Source organism: Nomascus leucogenys, chromosome 3 (assembly GCF_006542625.1).
Source record: "Nomascus leucogenys isolate Asia chromosome 3, Asia_NLE_v1, whole genome shotgun sequence".
In the NCBI taxonomy this organism is placed as follows: Eukaryota; Metazoa; Chordata; class Mammalia; order Primates; family Hylobatidae; genus Nomascus; species Nomascus leucogenys.
This window is the reverse complement of record NC_044383.1, coordinates 99,213,759-99,237,377: the sequence shown is the minus strand read 5'-3', so window position 1 is coordinate 99,237,377 and position 23,619 is coordinate 99,213,759.

Sequence of the window (23,619 nt, the reverse complement as noted above, 5' to 3'; positions counted from 1 at the left end):
GGATCTAATGTCAGGCATAAACTGCAAATCAGCTGTCATGTGTGAGTGTGTGATTGTGTATGCATGTGTGGGGTGTGTGCGTGTGTGTGTGTGTGTGTATATATATGTATATATATATGTATATATATGTATATATATATGTATATATATGTATATATATGTATATATATGTATATATAAAAAAAAAAAAAAAAAAAAAAAAAAAAAAAAAAAATAAATATATATATATATTTGCCCCAGGTATGAACATGGCATCACATAGAATGACTTCATGAATTTCAGTTGCCTACTCGGCCTCTGAAGGCAGCTGAGTTGGGAGTCCAGACCTAGTGAGTCAAAGAAGACAACACAGATGTAACATTTTGAGAATGAGGTGGAATTACCCATAAAATATGGGTGTGGGACATTGGAAAATAGTATTCTAGTAAGAAAAAAAGACCTATATATACAACAAATAATATTCACAGAAGTGTCAATAATAAAAATCATTTCTATCAGTCTCAGGCACTGGTCTAAGTACTTCATACACATTTTGTAATTTGGTCATTATATCAATGACATAAAGAAAATACTATTATTGCTTACCATTTTAGATGAAGAAACTCTGATTCAGAGGTCAAGTATGCTGAAGTTTATATACAGTCAGCCGATGGTTGTCTCAAGACATAAATTCATTTTTGTCAACTTTAGAGCATGAACTCTTAACCACTAACTACACCAATGTTTTTCAAACTGTGGGTTCTGATTCACTAAAGGGTCATGAAATCAATTTAGTGAACCAATTGCCAAGTATTTTTTTTGTAAATATTATAGAAAGAAATGGATACAAATAATAGAGTGCATTATAGCTAAAAAATATTGTTTGGTAAAACTTTTGTTTCAGTAAAATATGTGCATGAGGGTAATGTAAAAAGTAACTTAATTTTTTTGGAGTCAATAATGTTTGAGAAAGACAACATTATTCTTATTGACTTTCCAGCTCTGACACAGAAAAATAAAATGAAGCCTAATATCACTGTTGCATAGAACAAAGAAAGGACTATGAAAGATTTTTAGAAAGGTAGGTGGGACATGCATGATGAAAAATTGTGTATGTTGTGCTATAAATTTAAATTTAATCTAAGGGCAATGGGAAGATACTAAAAGATTTAGGTAAAAGAGTTATGTGGTATGTATTTTTCAAAGATCATTTTGAAATGAAGTGAAATTAAAAAACAGAAATATTAGTCAGGAAAACTGGAGAAGCAAAGTGATAAAGTGCCTTAGATAAAGGTGTGGCAGTGAATATAGGGAAAGATGGAAGGAGGATAGAGGTATTTTGGGGGAAGAACTGACAAAACAAGTATAGGATCATTTGCTTTGCTTTTATTTGTACTTTGTTAATTATAGACCCAATTTTTAACCTGCCCATTTGTCTAATCATGAAAATTATTTGATATAGTAAAATATTATTTAAGATTATTTTAAAAATATGTAATATTCAGAATCATTAATTATAATTTTACAACAAAAGTAATGCAAACTAAGAAATAAAATATGCACAAGAGTTTGTGTAGTAAAAACTAGAAATCAACACTGACGAAAAATGCTTGCATAAATGACATCTGTATTAACTATACGTATTATTCCTTTCTCAACTAGGTTGAGATAAAGGCTATATAGTTGCTCTGCTTTATGCAAAAATCACATAGACCTGATGTTCACGGCTGCATATAGGTTTGAATGGAATCAGAGACCAAAATTACAATTCTGTCTGGTAGTAACTTATATTACACTAACTTTAATTCAAAAAAAAACCAAACACCTAATTTTCTAAAACCCAAAAAAAGTGAGAGAGAGGAGAGTGAGAGAAGAGAGACAGAAAGGAAAAAGGAATGAAGAAAGGGAATGAAGAAAGGAAATAAAGAAAGGGAGGGAGGGAGAAAGGGAAGGAAAAGAGGAAAAAAGGAAAAAAAGAAAGGAAACTTTGTAAATAAGTCTATTATTTTAAGGCCAAAAAGGTCAGTACTAACCTAATTAAATAACTTTTTATTTTATCTTTTTTTGGTTAATTACTTAAATGCATGCTCTTATTTGCCTATATGGAACCAAAGAGCTTCTCAAAATCATAAGCGTTTTATATATCCTTAAAAAGCTTGGTTACTACACTTTATCCAATATAATTAAAACCAAAAATGATGACTATGCAATTTCTAGAATAGGGATAATAATACCTATATCATGGGCTTGTTCTGAGTACTGGGCAAATTTATGCTGCTAAAACAGTTTCTACATAATTAGTATTATGTAGGCATTTGAAAAAGAAAGGAAGCAAGATAAGAAGGGAGGATGGTTACTCATTGATATTTCTATTTCGAGAAATATTTTCAGGAAAAAAAATGTAGGTTTGTTTATTTAAAAGTTGCATTAACAATTGGAAGGGGTTGATTTGTATCAATGTGTTTCCAGAATTATAATGTTTTTAGTTTAAAAAAAAAAACTGTAGAAGAATGTTGGTACTGCTTCATCATTCTTTAAGGATAAGCCAGCACCTGTTAGCACTATTGGCGACATTGTTTTCGCCACCCATTTAGTATGCTGATAATTGATCCTGAAGCTCCTTACACTGGGAATACAATCTGCATGCCTAGAATGATCCTCTAGTTCTATGACTGTTTCACTAACTGAAATATTTTGAGTTACAAAATTATTATATTTCAGTGTATTAATCATGTTTAATACATTTATGTGGAAAATACGTTATCCACTTTTATTTCTCAAAATTATTTTTGTCTAAGGTTTTTTTCCGTTGTAAAAATAAGATTCTCCTTGTTTTTATTTACATTATGAGGCAAGAAGTCATACTAAAATAAAGACAAAGTAGAGAACTTTCACGTCAAAAAAGAAAGTTTGATAAATGAGCCTGACTAAAAGTAACTAGTTTTAAAGCAATGCCTACTGCTTCAATTTGAAGGAAGAAATAATGAATAAGTATCTCTACATGTATAAGTACATAAACATATTTATGTATGCATACACACATATATGCACATGTCCGCATTATGTGAATTTATATTAAAATTAGTCATTCATATTTTTATTAGTCTGGACAAACATGCAAATATAAATATACATATATAATCATAGATGAAATAAAAATGATAGTATCATGTAAATAATCTATACTTGCATAAAAACCATAAAGTGTTTTATCTTGAGATGTCAGTGAAAACTTAAGTCTCAGTCATGCAGATTTAGTCTCTTATTTTTTTAAATTAAACACAAAATAATAATAAACATCATCATTTTCTGAGTGGTAGCCATTATCAGGCATTTTACTAGAAGTTTTCAACATATTACCACATTATATCCTAAAGCAATTCAGTGATCCAGGTAAAATTATTTATTTTCAAGGTAGAAATAGTGAAGACCCATAAGTTACAACTGAAGTATAAAGTCTCTCACCCTAATTTTAAAATATATTTTGCATCATAATGGATATAGCATTTTTTCAGGCAGAGCTATTTGAAAATCCAAAGTTTATTGTCTTTTCTTCACAGTTGACTCCTGTTGATGATGATGAAGAAAGTGTCCTTTACGTTGTCTTCTGTTGCATTTTGTAATTGTACTAAATATACCATTTTATTACATGCAGATCCATTATCTATTTTTCTGTACCAAAGAATGCATCACACTTTTACATGTGAGTATCAAATAAATTGCCACATGTAATGATATTTCCTTGTGTATATATCTTTCCTCACCCAAAATACTGTATTTCCAATGTGGGCCAGAGACTATAAGCTGTAAAGTGAAGTCTATAGCACCTAGGTCAACGCAAAGGACACAGGTGTTCATTAAATACCCATTGTCTCATAAGATTATTTGTCAAGAATGTTACCAGAGGCATATAATAGTGTACCCAATCCTTCAGCATGAAATAATTTAGTAACTTTGGAGTATGTTTATTTAAATCAAGTAAATCTCTCTTCTCCTCAATGTTTAAATCATTTTTCTATTTAGGTATTAGTCAAGATTAATGGTATTATTTGTAACATTCATTAGCTTAACAGATACACTTTGTGAAGATCATAGAATTATTGATTTATATAGATATTTTCCAACTCCCTTAACACATTTTTCCAGCCAAATGCCATATTACATAGTATGTAAATATGAAAACTTTATGTAAAATATGCATCAAAAAATTGTACTTCTTGGTATTATTTAAAAAACAAAAATCATTACTCTAGAGTTGGTAAAATTTAATACACAAATTATCAATAAAGGGCAATTTATCACTGATAATTTTAAGTCATCATATAATGTAAGATTAGCTAAACAGAAGTAACTTAATTAATATTAAAACTTGTTCACATATGCTCACATATAATATATTAAGTGATACTTGTTTAAACATGTATTTTTTGCTGAGAGATCATAAAGTATATTTTTCTACATTCAAGGGAAGGACAAAACGAACAAATAGCATTATTAAAGATGAATGGAACTTTCAGATAAATGAGAAATTCAATGTGAGGTAATTTACTTTGAGAATAACTTTCATTTTTGTGTAGCTACGAAATCTCAGAGGTCTTCTGATGAAGAGGCCCTTTAAAACACTGCTGCCTTTTCTAGAATGTTAAATACTTGGACACGACCCAAAATAGTCCACATCCCTGTAAACTGAGAACAGGATTCATCATATACTAGGAATGCAGGAAAATGAGGCACAGAGAAGGAAAACACATATGGGATTTCACAGGGCACATTATGAGTCTAAGTTGCTCTTTGTATTCAAACTTAAGATAAAAATCCAGAGCTTACAAAATCAAAAGGCCTGAAACAATAACAAAAGCCATGAAGGGATTTTCAGGCTTCTTCCAGTTCTGGTATATTGAATCAGTTCAAATGAAGAAGATGGATATTTAATTGAGTAAAATTTCACTTTTATACAGCTCAAATTCTATATATAGAAAGTAAGGGGAAAGGCCAAATTTTTATTTAACTGACACTGTGCATGATTAAAGGACTCACTGAAATGATAAGCTTGACTTTATATATTATTCATACAAAGATAAGGCAATTAGGCATAAATACATACATATAAGTGCATGTTTTAGTCCTTCTCTCCGTCTCCCCACCCTCTCCTCTTTCTCTCGCTCTTTCTCTTTTTCTCTCTCTCTCACCCTGTCTCTCTCTCTCTGCCTCTCTCTTTGTCTATCTCTAAAACCTGTATAATGAATCTTAGAACTATTGAAACTGTAGCTTTCATGGATTCCAGTGCAAACATGATTGCCTCAGTCTTGAACATTTCGTTGTTTATAAACTATTTTCCCTATTATTTGTTTTGGGGACTATGTTACAGAGCGTTGAGTTTGGTAAAAACAAAAACTTAGATACAGTTTTACTGTTATGAACTGCTTTCAGTATATCAATTTCCAGAATCAAGGAAGAAATACAAGCTTGCTATAATGCCTGTCTTCCTGAAAAAGGCCTTTTACAAAATTTAACTACACCTGACAATAATTTACCATATCTTCCTGAGTGAAATTAAATATAAGAAAAAAAGCCCCTCTTGAAGAACTGCATTGCATATTTCACTTTTTTAAGGAATTTTAGATGTTGATCATTTATCCTAAAATGTTTGCTTGAAATATTTAGTTGTTTTGAATGACAAAAAATTACTTACTCCCTTCTTTGTATATAAATTAGTCTAAACAGAAATTACATAAAATTTCAAAAGATTCATTCAAATCTTTGTCTGTTACTTTTTGTTACGAACAGCAATTTTTTAAAAAGTAATATAATAATTTTGCATTCTGGTTATTATTCAATACAGAATTACCTATTACGTGTTGTCTCTGGGGAAGTATAAAGAAGAAAACATCACTCTGAAAGTCAAGACCAAAAAAAAGAAAGTAGAATAAACCATCACAATTCTTCTTCTCAAACATTTAGTTACTATGTGTTTTGAATTATATCCCACAACTTTCTCTCAAATTAACTCCCTCCCTGTGGTTCATTTATTTGTCCATTCATAGAACAATTTTGAGTGTCTCCCATGTTTTATGTGTTAAGCTATTGTCTGAGTACATGGAGATTAAATGAGTGGGTAGGCCTCACCCCCCAAAACATCTAGTAACTGTAGGAGACTTTCAAAAATTGGCAGTAAGAACATACTTGGAAAGATGATCATGGTAGAGGCCCATAGTTACAAATTTTCTCAAGAGCACCTCACTTTATCCAAGAAAGTTAACAAACTCTTCAAAGAAAAGATACGATTTAAAGTCTTTAATAGTAATTATTATTCAAGAAGTTTGAAATGTAAATTAAGAAAAAGATACTGAAATGACTCAAAGGTGCCAGCGAGTACGCCTCCATCAGAAAACTGAAAGAATTTCTATAATGCTGGTTAAGAGTGATCTCTTGAGGTTGCAGCAAAAGATTAGATGGAAATGTAAGTAGAATACAGATAATAAGGACCCTGGTAAATATCTAAAACTTTTGACTCTTACCTAACTGCAAAAAGGAGCCACTAAATGATTTTAAGCATTGTTAATAAGACTTGCATTTTAGAAATATCACTCTCACAGCTATGTGGCTGATAATCCAATTGGGGTCGGGGAAATTAATTAAAAAGCTGTTCTAGTATTCTAGAGAAATAAGGCAGGTCTGAGCTAATGAAATCTAGTTGAAATGGGGAGCAGAGGAAGGATCTGAATGCTATGTGGAACATAGAGAAGATAGGACTAGGTGACAGATAGGATGACATAAGAGAAAAAGAAGAGTTCAAGATTACCCTCAAATTTCCAACTTGGAACTGAATGAATGTGATATGATTCTTTAAGATAAGAAATATAAGGTTTGGAAGTGAGTTTGGGTTGAAATATGGTGAGTACAATTTTTGAAATATTATTAGGTCTGAAACCGTTTCATATAACTAGGTAAAAATGTTGATTAAGAAACTGAAAACACAGGTCTAGAACAGAAGACAAAAACGTCGGTTGGAGGGTGAGCATCTGTAATTGATAAAAAATATGTTTGTGAATAAGATCTGTGTGAGAATATTCAGAATAAAATAAGCAAAAAGCCACCATCACATTACATTTCCGTGTGTTAACTATACATTAAATTTATGTCAGAAACATTTCTTAAAAGAAAGGCAGAGAGAGAATAATGAACCCAAGCATTAGTTATATTGATTTTCCTATTGAGAATATCAGAGTGCATTGATATGGTCATTGACACACCCAAGAAGGAATAGTTTTAATTTCCATGTCTGTTAAGCCAGTACCTAAGTTCTCCTTCTCAGATGTTCTATTAAAGGTTCAGTGTCTGTCCTTTCATGTGTGATTTGGATTACCCATCTGCTATTTTATATAGAAGCAGAAATGAAATGGAGTGGCAAAATAACTTGTTGAAGTTCACCTAATATATTCAGATGAAAATCAGGCCTAAACATTAAATATGGTTGACATTACACTTATCATTATCGTGAGAAAACAAAATGAGTGAATCATATTAAATACTGCAATGTATCAGGATGTATATTTTAAAGGCCCCAGAGAATATGACTTGGTTATCTTTGGCTAAAATAACAAGAGCAAAGTCACTCCTATGTGCTGAACAATTCATTTCCTTTTGTTCCTAGGAACAAATTAATCTACATTTTCCAGTGTCTCTTGCAGTTAGATGGGTTCGAATGATTAAATTTTGTTTAATGCAGTGTAGGCGAAAGTGAAGTAAGTCACTTCCAAGCGGTATTAGTTTCCTGTTGCTACATAGGAAATTGCCACAAGCTTAGCAACATTAAAAAATACAAATTAGTCCAGGCGCAGTGGCTCACGCCTGTAATCCCAGCACTGTAGGAGGCCAAGGTGGGCAGATCACGAGGTCAAGAGATCAAGACCATCCTGGCCAACATGATGAAACCCTGTCTCTACTAAAAATACAAAAATTAGCTGGGCGTGGTGGTGCACCCCTGTAGTCCCAGCTACTCAGGAGGCTGAGGCAGGAGAATCGCTTGAACCTGGGAGGCAGGGGTTGCAGTGAGCAGAGATCGTGCCACTGCACTCCAACCTGGCGACAGAGCAAGATTCTGTCTCAAAAAAAAAAAAAAATACAAATTAGGCTGGGTGCAGTGGCTCACACCTGTAACAGATCACAAGGTCAGGAGTTCAAGACCAGCCTGGCCAATCTGGTGAAACCTCATCTCTACTAAAAATAAAAAAATTAGCCAGAAGCGGTGGTGCACACCTGTAGTCCCAGCTACTCGGAAGGCTGAGACAGGAGAATCACTTGAACCCGGGAGGCAGAGGTTGCAGTGAGCCAAGATTGTGCCATTGCACTCCAGCTTGGGTGACAGAGCAAGATTCCGTCTCAAAACAAAACAAAAACAAATTAGTTGTCTCACAGTTTCTTTAGGTCAGATTTTGGGGTATGGCATGACTGGATACTCTGCTCATCATGTCACAGGATATTGACAGGTTAGGGAGATGGTGCCTGTTGTTCTTACATGGAGTTCCAGGATGTTTCACGTTCATTGGTTGTTGGCAAAATTCATTTCCTGAAGCTGTAGGTTGAGATCCTAATTTCCCTACAAGCTGTCTGTCTGCTTCAGATTGCTCTCAGGTCTTTGTCAAGTAGCCCCTCTAGCTTCAATTCTTAATTTTCATTCTTCCATCTTAATTCATTTTTTCTTTTTACTTTTTTAAACTTTAATTTTAGGTTCAGGGTACATGTGAAGGTTTCTTATACAGGTAAACTCTTTGTCATGAGGGTTTGTTGTACAGATTATTTCATCAACCAGTTATGAAGCCTAATACTCAATAGTTATTTTTTCTGCCCATTTCCCTCCTCCATCCTCAATTAGGCCCTAGGGTCTGTTGTTCCTTTCTTTGTTTTAATGAGTTCTCATCACTTAGCTCCGACTTATAATTGAGAACATATTGTATTTTGTTTTCTGTCCTTGTGTAAGTTTCCTAAGGATAATCACCTCCAGCTTGATCCATGTTCCTGTAAAAGACAAGACCTCATTCTTTTTGTGGCTGCATAGTATTCCATGGTATAGAATGTACCATATTTTCTTTATCCAGTCTATCATTGATGGGCATTTAGGTGGATTCCATGTCTTTGCTATTGTGAATAGTGCTGCAGTAAACATGTGTGTGCATGTGTCTTTACAGTAGAGTGATTTATAATCCTTTGGGTATATACTCAGTAATGAGATTGCTGGGTCAAATGGTAGTTCTGTTTTTAGCTCTTTGAGGACTTACCATACTGCTTTCCACAATGGTTAAAATAATTTAGACTCACAGGAACAGTGTATAAGTGCTCCCTTTTCTCTGCAGCCTTGCCAGCATCTGTTACTTTTTTACTTTTTAATAGTAGCCATTCTGACTAGTGTGAGATGATAGCTCACTGCGGTTTCAACTTGCATTTCTCTAATGTGCAGTGATCCTGAGCTTTATAAAATATGCTTATTGGCCACATGAATGTCTTCTCTTGAAAAAGTGTCTGTTCATGTCCTTTGCTCACATTTTAAGGAGGTTATTTGTTTTTCTCTTGTTAATTTAAGCTCTTTATAGATGCTGGATATTAGACATCTCTGTCAGATGCATAGTCTGCAAATATTTTCTCCTATTCTGTGGGTTGTCTGTTCACTCTGTTGATAGTTTTTTTTAGCTGTCCAGAAGCTCTTAAATTTAATGAGATCCCATTTGTCAATTTTTGCTTTTGTTGCAATTGCTTTTGATGTCTTTGTCATGAAATCTTTGCCCATTCCTATGTCCAGGATGGTATTGCCTACGTTGTCTTCCAGAGTTTTTGTAGTTTTGGGTTTTACATGTAAGTATTTTATCTTAAATCTTGATGTGAATTAATTCACATCAATTCTCTCTCATCTTGGCTCTCTGATTTCCAGTCTCTGACCAAGTCTTATGTAATTGGATCAGGCCCACTTGGATAAGCTCTCTTTCTAAAAGTCAACTGTGCCAAATAGCATAGCCTAAGCACAGGAGTCAAATATCTCGTAATCAAAAAGTGTGTATACCAGGGAGTGGGGAATCTTAGAGACCATCTCAGAATTCTGCCTACCAAACTAACTGATCCATAAAATATCTCATGGGCCTTCCATTCACTTTCTCTTTCCTGCCTTCTGGCAGATGCAGAAACCCAGTGGAATCCTCTGAGGCCTTGAAAGATAGTGGACCCACCAGATGGAAGGACCATAGGTCCCTAAATGAGTATCGCTACCATCTACTCTCCCATCCCCCACCTTCTTGCATTGCTCTGGGAATGAGCAAGAAATAAGCCTTTATTGCATTAAATTTCTGGAGTCTTTGTTACAGAAGAAAGCCTATTTTGGCTAATACATAAATAGGTATCAAATAATAATGGGATAATATGGTGATATATATTAAGAGCTTGCTGTTTTACAGCTTTTTATGTAGTCCTTCCTTTCCCTCATAATTAAGGTAGCATCTCTCACTTTCTATATGTGGTGGCCTCGAGCACAAAGCTTGATTTGGAGCCAAGCTAAATAGATTTTTTAAATTAAATGCAGATAGTAGTTTTAAGGTTAATGTGCTTTTGATGTGCAATATGCAGCCTTTGTTAGAATAAAAAATGTTACTGTTGGAATTACAGATAACTGGCCTCTGCATATCAAGAACAAAGTTGTGAGGTTCAAGATACAGGCTATGAATCATGCATCAGAGATTAGTGAAATACATTAGTTTTACTCACCTAAAAGGAGAAAAAGTATGATTGCAGAGGGAAGGAGGAAGATAGAGGGGAATGTAGTGTGATACTGTCCAGGTTTCTGAGAATTAGAGAGACCACATCCCTGGAGAAAATGAAATCCTCGTAGAGAACCCCCCTGTGCCACAGGAGGTTGAAATTGTCAAGAACTACAGCTGATGGAGGTGCTTAGGTGCATGCACCAGAATCAGTGGTGGAAAAGCACCTAAGAGTTCTAAAGCATTCTCTAAAATAATCAGCTGGCTGACAAATTTGTAGGAACTGAGAGTGAGGACAGGGACCCACAGCACATGGGAATTTGACCAGTAGAGGCTAAGGCTGGGAAAGCGAAAACAAAAGTTGATGCTGAAAACCAGGCAAGACCAATGACACCTTGGTAGAAGCTTCTAAAAATGGATGATGGCACTCATTGAAGACCCTCCCCAGGTAACAGAATAATATGTTAAGTACCTCCCCCATTATAATTTACATCACCTCCAGGGAGAGGGGGAGAAAATAAAGGAAATGAAGAAGTACAGATTAATTTAATTTGAGTCTTCCATTTTTAACCTGGAAGTCACTAGTCTTATGAATTGTCAATATCAGACTTTCCACAACTAGCTAGACTAGAGGCCCAAATAGAGGCCCAAATTGAGTCAGTATGGAGAAATATGTAAAATAACATCTATGAAGACAAGATGTAATATTTTCCCTAAATGACTTGATGGAATACTTTTTAATTTATGTATCAATAGCTACTGATAATAAAAAAAGAAGGAAGAGAAAGAAAGAAAGAAAGAAAGAAAGAAAGAAAGAAAGAAAGAAAGAAAGACTTCCCAAATAAAAACCTTCTAACTTAATAAAGGAGACCTACTGAAGCATAGTGATTTTATGGCTTCCTTTTCTTCTAACTCTTCCCTTAGATTTTATCCTCTGCCACCTTTGTAGCATACTCCAAAACCCATTCTGAAGAAATCTCATCTAGCAGTGATGTCAAGAAGATGGTAGAATAGGAGCTCTTTGGCTTCATCCTGCAACCACAGAAATCCAACTAGCAACTACCCACAGTCAAGGCTATCATTGTAAATACCCCAGATCTTAGAAATCAGACTGATACACTCTCTTAGACTATAGAACCAAGAAAGCTGCTATTGAATGATAAAATGAATGGCTCTCTTTGACTGTGCTACCCCTCCTCCAAGCTGGCACAACACCAGATAATTCCTCTGGACTCTCGGTTTCTACAATGGGAAAAGTAAGTTGGAGGCAGACATTCTGCTCCACCACTGTTTTAGGACTGTTCACGGGAGGCTAACTCCTGTCTCATTCCAAAAGAAGCATTAGAAATACTAGCAGGGCTAGACTCCCTGGGGTCAGTTAGAAAAAAAAAAAACTGAAAGTGGGGCTCACAGTGACCAATGCACAGTTCTTGGTGGATTTTCTACATTCCAGCCAACAGCAATGCCACCCCAAATAACTAGCCAATAGCATTGCACTGCAGGAAACATGATTCAGGGGTCTTTTAGGATTAAACCCCTAACCAATTTTCCCACAGAGCCTGGATACTCTTATTAGGTCTTCCCTAGATCAAGAGGTAGCTGTAAGTAAGCAATTACCCATAAAGGGAACATCTGACCCCACTCAACTCAAGAGGGTGGTCCAACTAAGTTCATATGTTTCCATTAAGTATTCAAAGCATGGAGGCAATTGCAGGTCAGTAATTACCCACAGAGGGAGCATCTGGCCCCACTCAACGCCAACCACAGTGTGGGGGCTTTACCAAATCTTGGTGCTTTGCATAGGTATACCCTAGGCCAGGAGGCAAGCCCAAGTCTACACCTATCTGTGGAGCACAGCCTCTGGCCCTGCTCATGTTGTATGGCCAAGCAGCAACCCAGAGACCTCATCCAGCCTCAGAACCCATCATATAGAAATGCCCAAGTACAGATTCTAAACAACAATACCACCCATTCAAGGAAGACAGCCTGCAACCCTGTTCAAACAGAGATGATTAGAGACCAGCCAGCATTCCCATCTGACAACAAAGTTCAGTCAGTGGTTTCAGTGGACCATGGAGCACAACCAGCAATACCATTTAACCTCAGATCACAGAAATGATCCAGCCCAACTAGAAAACCTGACACCAAAGTCTGCTTTTTCATGGTTGCTACTAGTCAAACCATACAAAATCCCAGGCTAAACTAAATAGTAAAGGCCTATCACCACCAAAGAACATCTGCAAAGGCCAGAGAAGACAGACATTTATCAAATGTACAGGCATAAATTTAAGGACACAAGGATTACGAAAACCCAGGGAAATATAATACTACCAAAAGGAAATAATAAATCTCCAGTAATGGACCCAGAAAAAATGAAGATCTATAAAATGACAAATAATTTAGAATAATCCTCTTAAAGAAATTTAAGAAACTATAAGAAAATACAAATAGAAAATTAAAATTTGGAGAACAATTTAGAACAAAAATGAGAAATTTGAAAAAGAAATAGAAGTAATAAAAAAGAAATAGAAGTAATACAGTCATGGAGATTAAAATATAATAACTGAACTAAAAAATTCACTAGAAAGCTTTAATAGCCGACTTAAGCAAAAGAATCAGTGAGGTCTAAAGCAGAACATTTCAAATTATCTAATTAGAGGAACAAAAAGAAAAAGTATATAATAAAAAAGAATGAAGAAGGCCTACAGGAATTATGGGATGCCATCAAGTGAACTAACCTTCAAATAATAAGAGGTCCTCATGGAGATAAGAGGTAAAAAGACTAGAGAGCATATTTCAAGAAAATAATGATGGAAAATTTCAAAATTCTGGGGAAATATTACTACAGGAAGCTCAGAGGTCACAATCAAACTCAACCCAAGGAGGACTTTACCAACACATACCATAAGCAAATTACAACAAATCAAAGAAATAAAAATACTGAAAGAAGCAAAAGATAAGAAATACATCACATTGAAGACAGCTGTAATATGGTTTTCAGCACATTTCTCAGAAGAAACCCTACAGACCAGGAGAGAGAAGGATGATATATTTAAGGTGCTGGTAGAAAAAATGAACAAACAAACAAACAAAAATGAATAAAAAACCTGCCCCAAGAACACTTTATCCACAAATATACCCCTCAAAAATGAGGGAGAAGTAAAAACTTTTTACAATAAACAAAAGCTAAGGGAGCCCATCACCACCAGACCTGTTTTACAGAAACTGTCGGAGGGAATTCTTTAAGCTGAAATGAATGACTATTAATTAATAGCATAAAATAAGTAAAAAACTTGATGACATAAATCATATGTAGTCATACTAACTCTAATACTGTAAGGGTGCCATGTAAAACAATTTTATCCCTACTAGTGGGGTTAAAAGACAAATCTATTAAGAACAACTGTAGCTATAACAAATTATTAAGGGATAAAAAATATAAAAACAAATATAAATTGTAACATCAAAATCATAAAAGATGGGGAAGAGTGAAAGTATTGTTTTTGAATACTATTAAAAGCAAGTTGTTATCAATTTAAAGTAGCCTGTTATAAGGATAAGATATTTTATGTAAGCATTATGGTAAACACAAAGCAAAAACCTATTGTAGTTGCACAGACTATAAAAAGAAAGAATGCAAAGCAAACAACCATAGAAAACCATGCAACCACAGAGGGGAGGAGGAAGATAGAGGGGAATGTAGTGTGATACTGTCACTACAATATCACAATAGCAATAGCAAGACAGAAAGAAACAAAAGACCTACAAAACAATCAGAAAACCAATTATGAAATGGCAATAGCAGATTCTTACCTATCAGTAATTGCCTTGAGTGTAAATGGATTAAAATCCCCTATAAAAGATAGAGTGGCAGACTGGATTTCAAAAAATACCAGATCCAACCATATGTTGCTTATAGGAGATTCATTACTAGTAAGAACACACATAGATTGAAAGGAATGGAATAAAAAGAATGGGAAAAGATATTCCATGCAAATAGAAACCAAAGGGGAGAAGAGGTGTCTATAATTACATCACACAAAATAGACTTTAAGTCAGAAACTATAAAAAGAGACAAAGAAAGTCATTAAATAATGCTAAAGGAGTTAATTTTCCAAGAAGACATCATAATTGTAAATATATATGCACCCAACACTGGAACATCTAAATATATAAAGCAATGATTTAATAATCTAAAAGGAGAGATGGGCTACAAGATTATAATAATAGGCCACTTCAGTACCCCACTTTCAATATATAGATGGAAAATCAGTAAAGAAATATTGTACTTCAATTATAGTGTAGACCAAATGGACCTAATATGCATGTACAAAGCATTCTATCTGATAGCATCAGAATATATATTCTTCTTAAGTGCACATAGAACATTCTCCAGATAGATTATATGTTAGGCCACAAAACAATTCTTAATAAATTTAAGAAGACTGAAATCTTATGAAATATTTACTTGGATAACAATGGCATGAAATGAGGAATCAATAATGAGAAATCTTCAAAAATACACAAATATGTGGAAATTAAACAACATGCTCCTAAACAACCAATAGGTCACAAAAGAAATCAAATAACAAATTAAAAAAATACCTTGAGACAAACTAAAATGGAAACATAACATGCCGAAACATAGAATGCAGCAAAAAGTAGTTCTAAGAGGAAAATCTATAGTGATCAATGAAAAAAAATCACAAATACTCTAATGTTATACCTCAAAAAAACTAGAAAAATAGAAAAAGAACAAAGTAACCTCAAATTTAACAGAAGGAAGGAAATAACAAAGATTATAGCTGAAATAAATGAAATGAGACTAGAGAAATAATTTAACTAAGAGTTGGTTTTTTTTGAAAAGATAAAATTGACAAACCCTTAGCTAGACTAGGGAAGAAGAGAGACTACTCAAATAAATGAGATGATAAATGAAAGAGGAGACATTGCAATTGATATAACCAAAATACAAATCATTATAAGAAACTATTGTAAAAAATTATATGTCAACAAATCAGATAATCTAGAAGAAATGGATAAATTTCTAAACTAATAAAACCTACCAACACTGAATCACAAAGAAATTGAAAATCTGAATAGACCAATAATGAGCAAGAAGACTGAATGTGTAATAAAAAGTCTCCTCTCAAGTCCAGAACTGATTAGCTTTACTGTTGTATTATACCAAACATTTAAAGAAGAACTAATGTCAATTCTTTTCAAACTCTTTCAAAAAAAAATCAAAGTAAAGCTAATAATTCCAAACTTATTTTATGAAGTTAGCATTACCCTGATAAGAGCCAGATAAGGACACTGCAAGAAAAGAAATATATATAGGCCAATATCCTTGCTAAACATAGATGCAAAAATCTGCAAACAAAATGTTATATAACTGAATTCAAAAACATATTAAAAGAAAAATTCACTATGATCAATTGGGATTTACCCCTACAATGCAATAATTTTTTAACATATGCAAATCAATAAATGTGATACAGTACATTAACAAAATAAAGGATAAAAATCTCATGATCATCTTAACAGATGCAGAAAAAGCATTTGACATAATTCAATACCCTTTCTTGATGAAAACTCTGAACAGATTAGGTATAGAGAAAATGTACTTCAACCCAACAAAAGCCACATACGATAAACCCTTAGCTAATGTCATGTTCAAGGTTGAAAAGTTGAATGCTCTTACTTCAAGATTAGAAACAAGACAAGGATCTCACCATCTCGCCATTTCTTTTCAACATAGTACTGGAAGTCCTAGCCAGGACAATTAGGCAAAAGAAAGAAATAGAAGTGAACTTGTCTCTTTTTGCTGAAAACATGATCCTACATAGAGAAGACACTACAGACTCCACTAGAAAACTGTTAGAACTCGTAAATTAATTCAGTAAAGTTACGTGATACCAAATCAACATATAAAAATCTGTAGTGTTTCTGTTTCTATTTACTAACAACAAACTGTCTAAAAAGGAAATTAAGAAAAAAAAACCATTTTCCATGGCAAAATTTAAATACTTAGGCATAAATTTACCTAAGGAGGCAAAAGACCTGTGTTCTGAAAACTATAAAACACTGATAAAAGAAACTAAAGAAAACACAAATGAATGAAAAGATATTTTGTGTTCATGGATTGGAAAAAATAAAATTGTGAAAATGTCTATACTACTCAAAGCAATCTAAAGATTCAAAGCAATCCCCATCAAAATTTCAATAGCATTTTTCACTGAAATGGAAAAAGCCATCCTTAACTGCATATGGAACCACAAAAGACTCTGAATAGCCAAAACAATACAATATTGAATAGAAAGAACAAAGCCAGACACATCATAGTCTTTGATTTCAAAACATATTATAAAGCAAGTATAATCAAACAGCATCATCCTAGCATAAAACAGACACATAGACCAATGTAACAGGATAGAAAAACCAGAAATAAACCTACACATTTACTGTCAACTGATTTTTGACACAGATGCCAAGAACACATAATAGAGAAAAGGCAGTATCTTCAGTAAGTGGGATTGGGAAAATTAGATATCTACATACAGAAGAATGAAATTAGACACTTGTACTACATAGAAGAGTCAACTCAAAAATAGATGCTTAAATATAAACCTGAAACTGTAAAACTTCTATAAGAAAACATAGGAGAAAAGCTCCACAACATTGCTCTGGGCAATGATTTTTCAGATAAGATCCCAAAAGCACAGGTGACAAAAGCAAAAATAGATGAGATAGCATCAAACTAAAAAGCTTCTGCACAGCAAAGGGAACAATTAACAAAGCAAAAAAACAATTCACAGCAAGGGAGAAAATATTTATGAACCATATGTCTTAGTTCATTTTTGTTTTGCTCTAAAGGAATACCTGAAGCTGGGAAATTTATAAAGAAAAGAGATTTCTTTGCATCACAGTTCTGCAGTGTGTACGAGAAGCATGGTGCCAGCATCTGCTTCTGGTTAGGGCATCAGGCTGCCTCCACTCATGGTGGAAGGCAAAGCAGAGCTGATGTGTGCAAGGACCAAAATGAAGCATGAGAGTGGAGAGAGGTACCAGGCTCTTTTTAACAACAAGCTCTTGTGGGAACTAGCAGAGTGGAAGCGAACAAAGTGAAAATGCACTACCGCTCCCAGTCAGGGCATTAATCTATTCACGGGGAATCCTTTCCCATAACCCAAACACCTCCCACTAGGCCCTGCGTTCCAACATCGCCACACTGGGGCTTAAATTTCAGCATGAGATTTGGAGGGAACAAACATCCAAATATACTCTAGCACCATACATCTAATAGGGGCTAATATCCAAAAATTATAAAAAACTCAACTCAATGGCAAGAAAAACAACCCAATGTTTGGGTTGACAACATGCATTAATTTTTTTAAAGTAGGCAAAGTCCATAATAGATGTTTCTCAAAAGACATACAAATGGTCAATAGAAATGTGGAAAAATGCTTAGCATTACTAATCATTAGGGAAATGCAAATTAAAACCACAATGCGGTATCACCTCACACCTGTTAGGATGTTTTTTCTCCAAAAGATGAAAGAAATAAATGTTAGAGAGGATGCATAGAGATGGATTGCTTACAGTGTTGGTAGAAATGTAAATTAGTAAAGCGCTTATGGAAAATAGTTTGGAGGTTCCTCAGAAAATTAAAAATAGAACTACCATATGACTCAGTAACCCTACTTCTGCATATATGCCCAAAGGAACTGAAATCAATATGTCGAAGGGATATTTGCACTCACATGTTTATTGCAGCATTATTCACAATAACCAAGATGTGGAATCAACCTAAGTGTCCATCAACGGATGAATGGATGAAAAACGTGGTATACATGCACAATAGAATACTATGCAGCCTTTAAAAAGGGGGAAACCATCTCATTTGTGACACCATGGATGAATCTGGAGGACATTATGCTAAGTAAAATAAGCCAGGCAAAGTAAGGCAAATACCATATGATTTCACTTATATGTGGAATCTAATGAAGTTAAACTTCCAGAAGTAGAGAGTAGAATGTATTGCACAAAAGTTACTGGGGAAAGGGAATTTAAGAATGTAGGCACTGTGACCGGGCATGGTAACCCATAGAATGATGGTTAGCAGAGGTTGGAGGGTTATAGAGTAAGGGAATGAGGAGTTGTTGGTTAAAAAATATAGTTTCAGATAGATAAGAGAAATAAGTTTGGAGAGGTATTGTACAGGAGGGTGAGTATAATCCATAATAATGTGTTATATATTTCAAAATAACTGAGTAAATTTCAAATGTCTCATCATAAAAAATGGTAATCAAGGTTATGGATATGTTAATTAGATTGATTTAATCTTGCCACATTGTGAAAATATATTGAAACATCACATTGTATCCCATAAATGTGTGTAATTATAATTTTTCTCTTTTTTTATTATACTTTAAGTTCTAGGGCACATGTGCACAACAATTATAATTTTTCAATCAAAAATAATATTAATGATAGTTTTAAGTCAAAAAATGAAATTAGAAAAAAATAAAGAAATCTTGCTCACATCCATGTCATACATTATTGACTGCTAAATCCCTGCTTCACCTCAGTCTTTCTTCAGAGTTCCACGCCTACATTTTCAAATCATTACTGCAGAAATTTGTCAAACACTTCTTTATCTTGTAGGAAGCTCCAAATCAACACACATCCCTTGCCCCATTTGCAACTCCTTTTGCTTTTTCTACCTTCACTCACTGAAATAAAAATCTAAACTTTGACTGAGATTTCTCTTCCATCCCTTCACCTTTACTACTTTTATGAATTCTACTTCCTCAGTCTCTCCCTTCTGCCTCTTCATCTCATTCTCCATTGACTTTGTCTATTATCAGTTTCACTAATGTATTTGTAGGATTATGGCAATAAGCCTCTATGTAAGGCTTGGTTACCTTGTTCCCCAGACTCCATACCCAACTCTACCTCAGTTCATTCTCCATAAATTTTCTCAGAATAATATTCCTAAATGCAATCCAACCATGTCACTTTTCTACTTTAACTTGCTCAGAAGCTTTCTTTCAGGATAAAGCCCATGATACATCCTTCAAGGCCCTTCATGGTCTGCCTTTGACTAAATTTGAAACTCTATCCTCCTTTTCTCAACTTAGTGACCTATAAAAGAATGCCCTGAATGACATCTGTTCTTTAAGGCCTCTGTATTTTTTACTAGCAATACAGTGCCTACATTCTTTTTTTTTTTTTTTTTTTTTTTTGAGATGTAGTCTCCCCTGATCGCCCAGGCTGGAGTGCAGTGGCAGGATCTCAGCTCACTTCAACTGATGCCTCCCGGGTTCAAGCAATTATCCCATTCCAGCCTCCTGAGTAGCTGGAATTACAGGCACTACATGCAGTTATAACGTTTCAAATATGAAAGTTGTATTTGATAGACATATTTGAAATGACTGGAAAAGACGTAATTATGGTAAGAAGGGAACCCATGGGTGCCTGTAATTCCAGCTACTTGGGAGGCTGAAGTGGGAGAATTGCTTGAACCCGGGAGGCATCGGTTGAAGTGAGCCGAGATCCTGCCACTGCACTCCAGCCTGGGCGATCAGGGGAGACTCCATCTCAAAAAAAAAAAATAATGTAGTCACTGTATTGCCAGTAAAAAATACAGAGGCCTTAAAGAACAGATGTCATTCAGGGCACTCTCTGTAGGTCACTAGGTTGAGAAAAGGAGGATAGAGTTTCAAATTTAGTCAAAGGCAGATCATGAAGGGCCTTGAAGGGTGTATCATGGGCTTTATCCTGAAAGAAAGCTTCTGAGCAAGTTAAAGTAGAAAAGTGACATGGTCGGATTGCATTTAGGAATATTATTCTGGAAAAAATTATGGAGAATGAACTGAGGTAGAGGTGGCCTCCCAAAGTGCTGGGATTACAGGCGTCAGCCACCACACCTGGCCACAGTGCCTACATTCTTAAACTCCCTTTCTCCAGTTAACTTTTGTCCAATGCATTAATTCTTATTTATCTTTGAAGATTCACTTCAAGCATTACATCCTCTGGAATTTTTTTTTTCCTGAAAACTATCATCTAGAGGAAAGACTACAAAAATTATCCTCCCCCTTACTCAGTCACCACCAAGAAGAACATCTGGTGATTATCTGTTAGTATGGGCTATAATTCCCTGTTAAAGTCATTCATTTATTTTTTCTTTTAGATAATGATGGATAGATTGGTAGTATTGGTAGTATACTTCTCTTATGACATTCTATACTCATTTTCCAAAGTTCATTTTTGTTTCTCTTATTTTTTTCCAGTCATCTTTATTTCACTTCAGTTCCCTTCTCACCATAATTACCTCTTTTCCAGTCATTTCAAATATGTCTATCAAATACAACTTTCATATTTGAAAAGTTATAACTGCATGTAGTGTTTCCTAATTCTTCTCCAGAATACCTGCTCCAATTTACAACTCCAGCAGCAGTGCATTGGTGTCTTTGTACATACAGGTTAAAATTTCTTCTGTGTTTTAGCCACTGCAAATAGTTTTTCCCACTTGTGGTTTTATCTTTAATATCTCTCCTAGAAGGTAAGTCTTCGATTGTGATAAAATCACACCCTTCAGTTTTTCTCCTTGTTGTTTGTACTTTTTGGAGTCTTGTTTAGGATACACTTCCTCATCCAAAAATACTCTGGTGACTTCGTCATCCAGATGCTCAAAATTCTGCCAATATACACCCTTTTTACTCATTTATTTTTCTCCTGCCCTTCTCCCCTATCATCCCCAGTTAATCCTTTCCTATTCCTTCTGGGAGTGTTCTGCTATTTAATCTCCAGCTCACTATTTTTTTTTTTTACTGTATATATTTTGTTGTTCAACCGATTCATTGTTTTTAAAAATTTATTCATTTCAGACATTTCCCAAAATGCCTGCACATTTTCTTGAAAATATGTTTTACTTCATGTTTTAATCGTTTATCTGTTGAATGTATTTATAATTCCAAGTTTAAATTTTTTATTATTTCTATTGCATTTGTTTTGCCTTTAAGGTAACACTTTTTCCAATAGTGATTTTTATTGCATTGTGTTTAAGCTTCTCAGTAACTAGGAACTTGCATTTTATTCGATCTATCAATTGCTTTGACTGATCTTTGTTATTCAGAAGAGTGACAAAAACCTGGGTTGCAACTTGTGCGCCTCTTGGTGAAAAGAGATAATTATCGCTTTGTATCATAGACTCATAGCCCTTCCAGCCTTGTCTCACTGCCAGGGAAATTGTAGTAACTCTCACTCTGTCATTGCTTTCGTCCTGGCCCCTTACTTTCTGTTCTTATTAGCTCATGCAGTAGGGAAAAAGGGTTGAGATGCAAGAATGTTCAGGAACTCCTCAGGCTGTGCCTGCTCACAGATAGAGGACCTCCGCCACAACCAGTCTACAGTTCTCCCTTTACTTACCTCAGAGTGGGTGTTTTTATATTCCTGCCCATAGAATTGAGGGCTTAGGGAAAGAAAAGAGGCACAAAAAGGAAGGCCAACTCATCTTGCATTTTATTTGAGGCTCCTGGCCTTCCCTAATTTGAAAACTTCCCTACCTCCAACTACCCTGGTTCCATGAAGATATGAACACCTTTGGTCTCTCCAAGATTTTTCAGTTTTTTATTTGTGGTTGAGTAGAGTTTCTCTATTACTTTATACACTCCAGGGAGCACAATTCACATTGCATTGTGTATTTCAGGAGGTATCATTTATTAAGAATAAAATGTGAATAATGCTCACCAGAATTTTGCAATGTGTGACTTGACTGCAAATTCATCAACCTTTCTTTCTGTCCAGTGACTGGTTCTACAGAGCAATGTAGGACCCTGTCATAGCTCACCATGTTGTCCAGAAGCAGAATAAACCACCAGTTTTTACATATAACACTCCCTAACTTTCTACATATGGCTAGAAAGTTAGGGAGTGTTATATGTAAAAACCTTCCTTACACCTTATACAAAAATTAATTCAAGATGGATTAAAGACTTAAATGTTAGACCTAAAACCATTAAAATCCTACAAGAAAACCTAGGCAATACCATTCAGGACATAGGCGTGGGCAAGGACTTCATGCCTAAAACACCAAAAGCAATGGCAACAAAAGCCAAAATTGACAAATGGGACCTAATTAAACTAAAGAGCTTCTGCACAGCAAAAGAAACTACCATCAGAGTGAACAGGCAACCTACAGAATAGGAGAAAATTTTTGCAACCTACTCATCTGACAAAGGGCTAATATCCAGAATCTACAATGAACTCAAACAAATTTACAAGAAAAAAACAAACAACCCCATCAAAAAGTGGGCAAAGGACATGAACAGACACTTCTCAAAAGAAGACATTTATGCAGCCAAAAAACACATGAAGAAATGCTCATCATCACTGGCCATCAGAGAAATGCAAATCAAAACCACAGTGAGATACCATCTCATACCAGTTAGAATGGCCATCATTAAAAAATCAGGAAACAACAGGTGCTGGAGAGGATGTGGAGAACTAGGAACACTTTTACACTGTTGGTGGGACTATAAACTAGTTCAATCATTGTGGAAGTCAGTGTGGCGATTCCTCAGGGATCTAGAACTAGAAATACCATTTGACCCAGCCATCCCATTACTGGGTATATACCCAAAGGACTATAAATCATGCTTCTATAAAGACACATGCACACATACGTTTATTGCGGCACTATTCACAATAGCAAAGAGTTGGGACCAACCCAAATGTCCAACAATGATAGACCGGATTAAGAAAATGTGGCACATATACACCATGGAATACTATGCAGCCATAAAAAATGAGATGAGTTCATGTCCTTTGTAGGGACATGGATGAAACTGGAAAACATCATTCTCAGTAAACTATCGCAAGGACAAAAAACCAA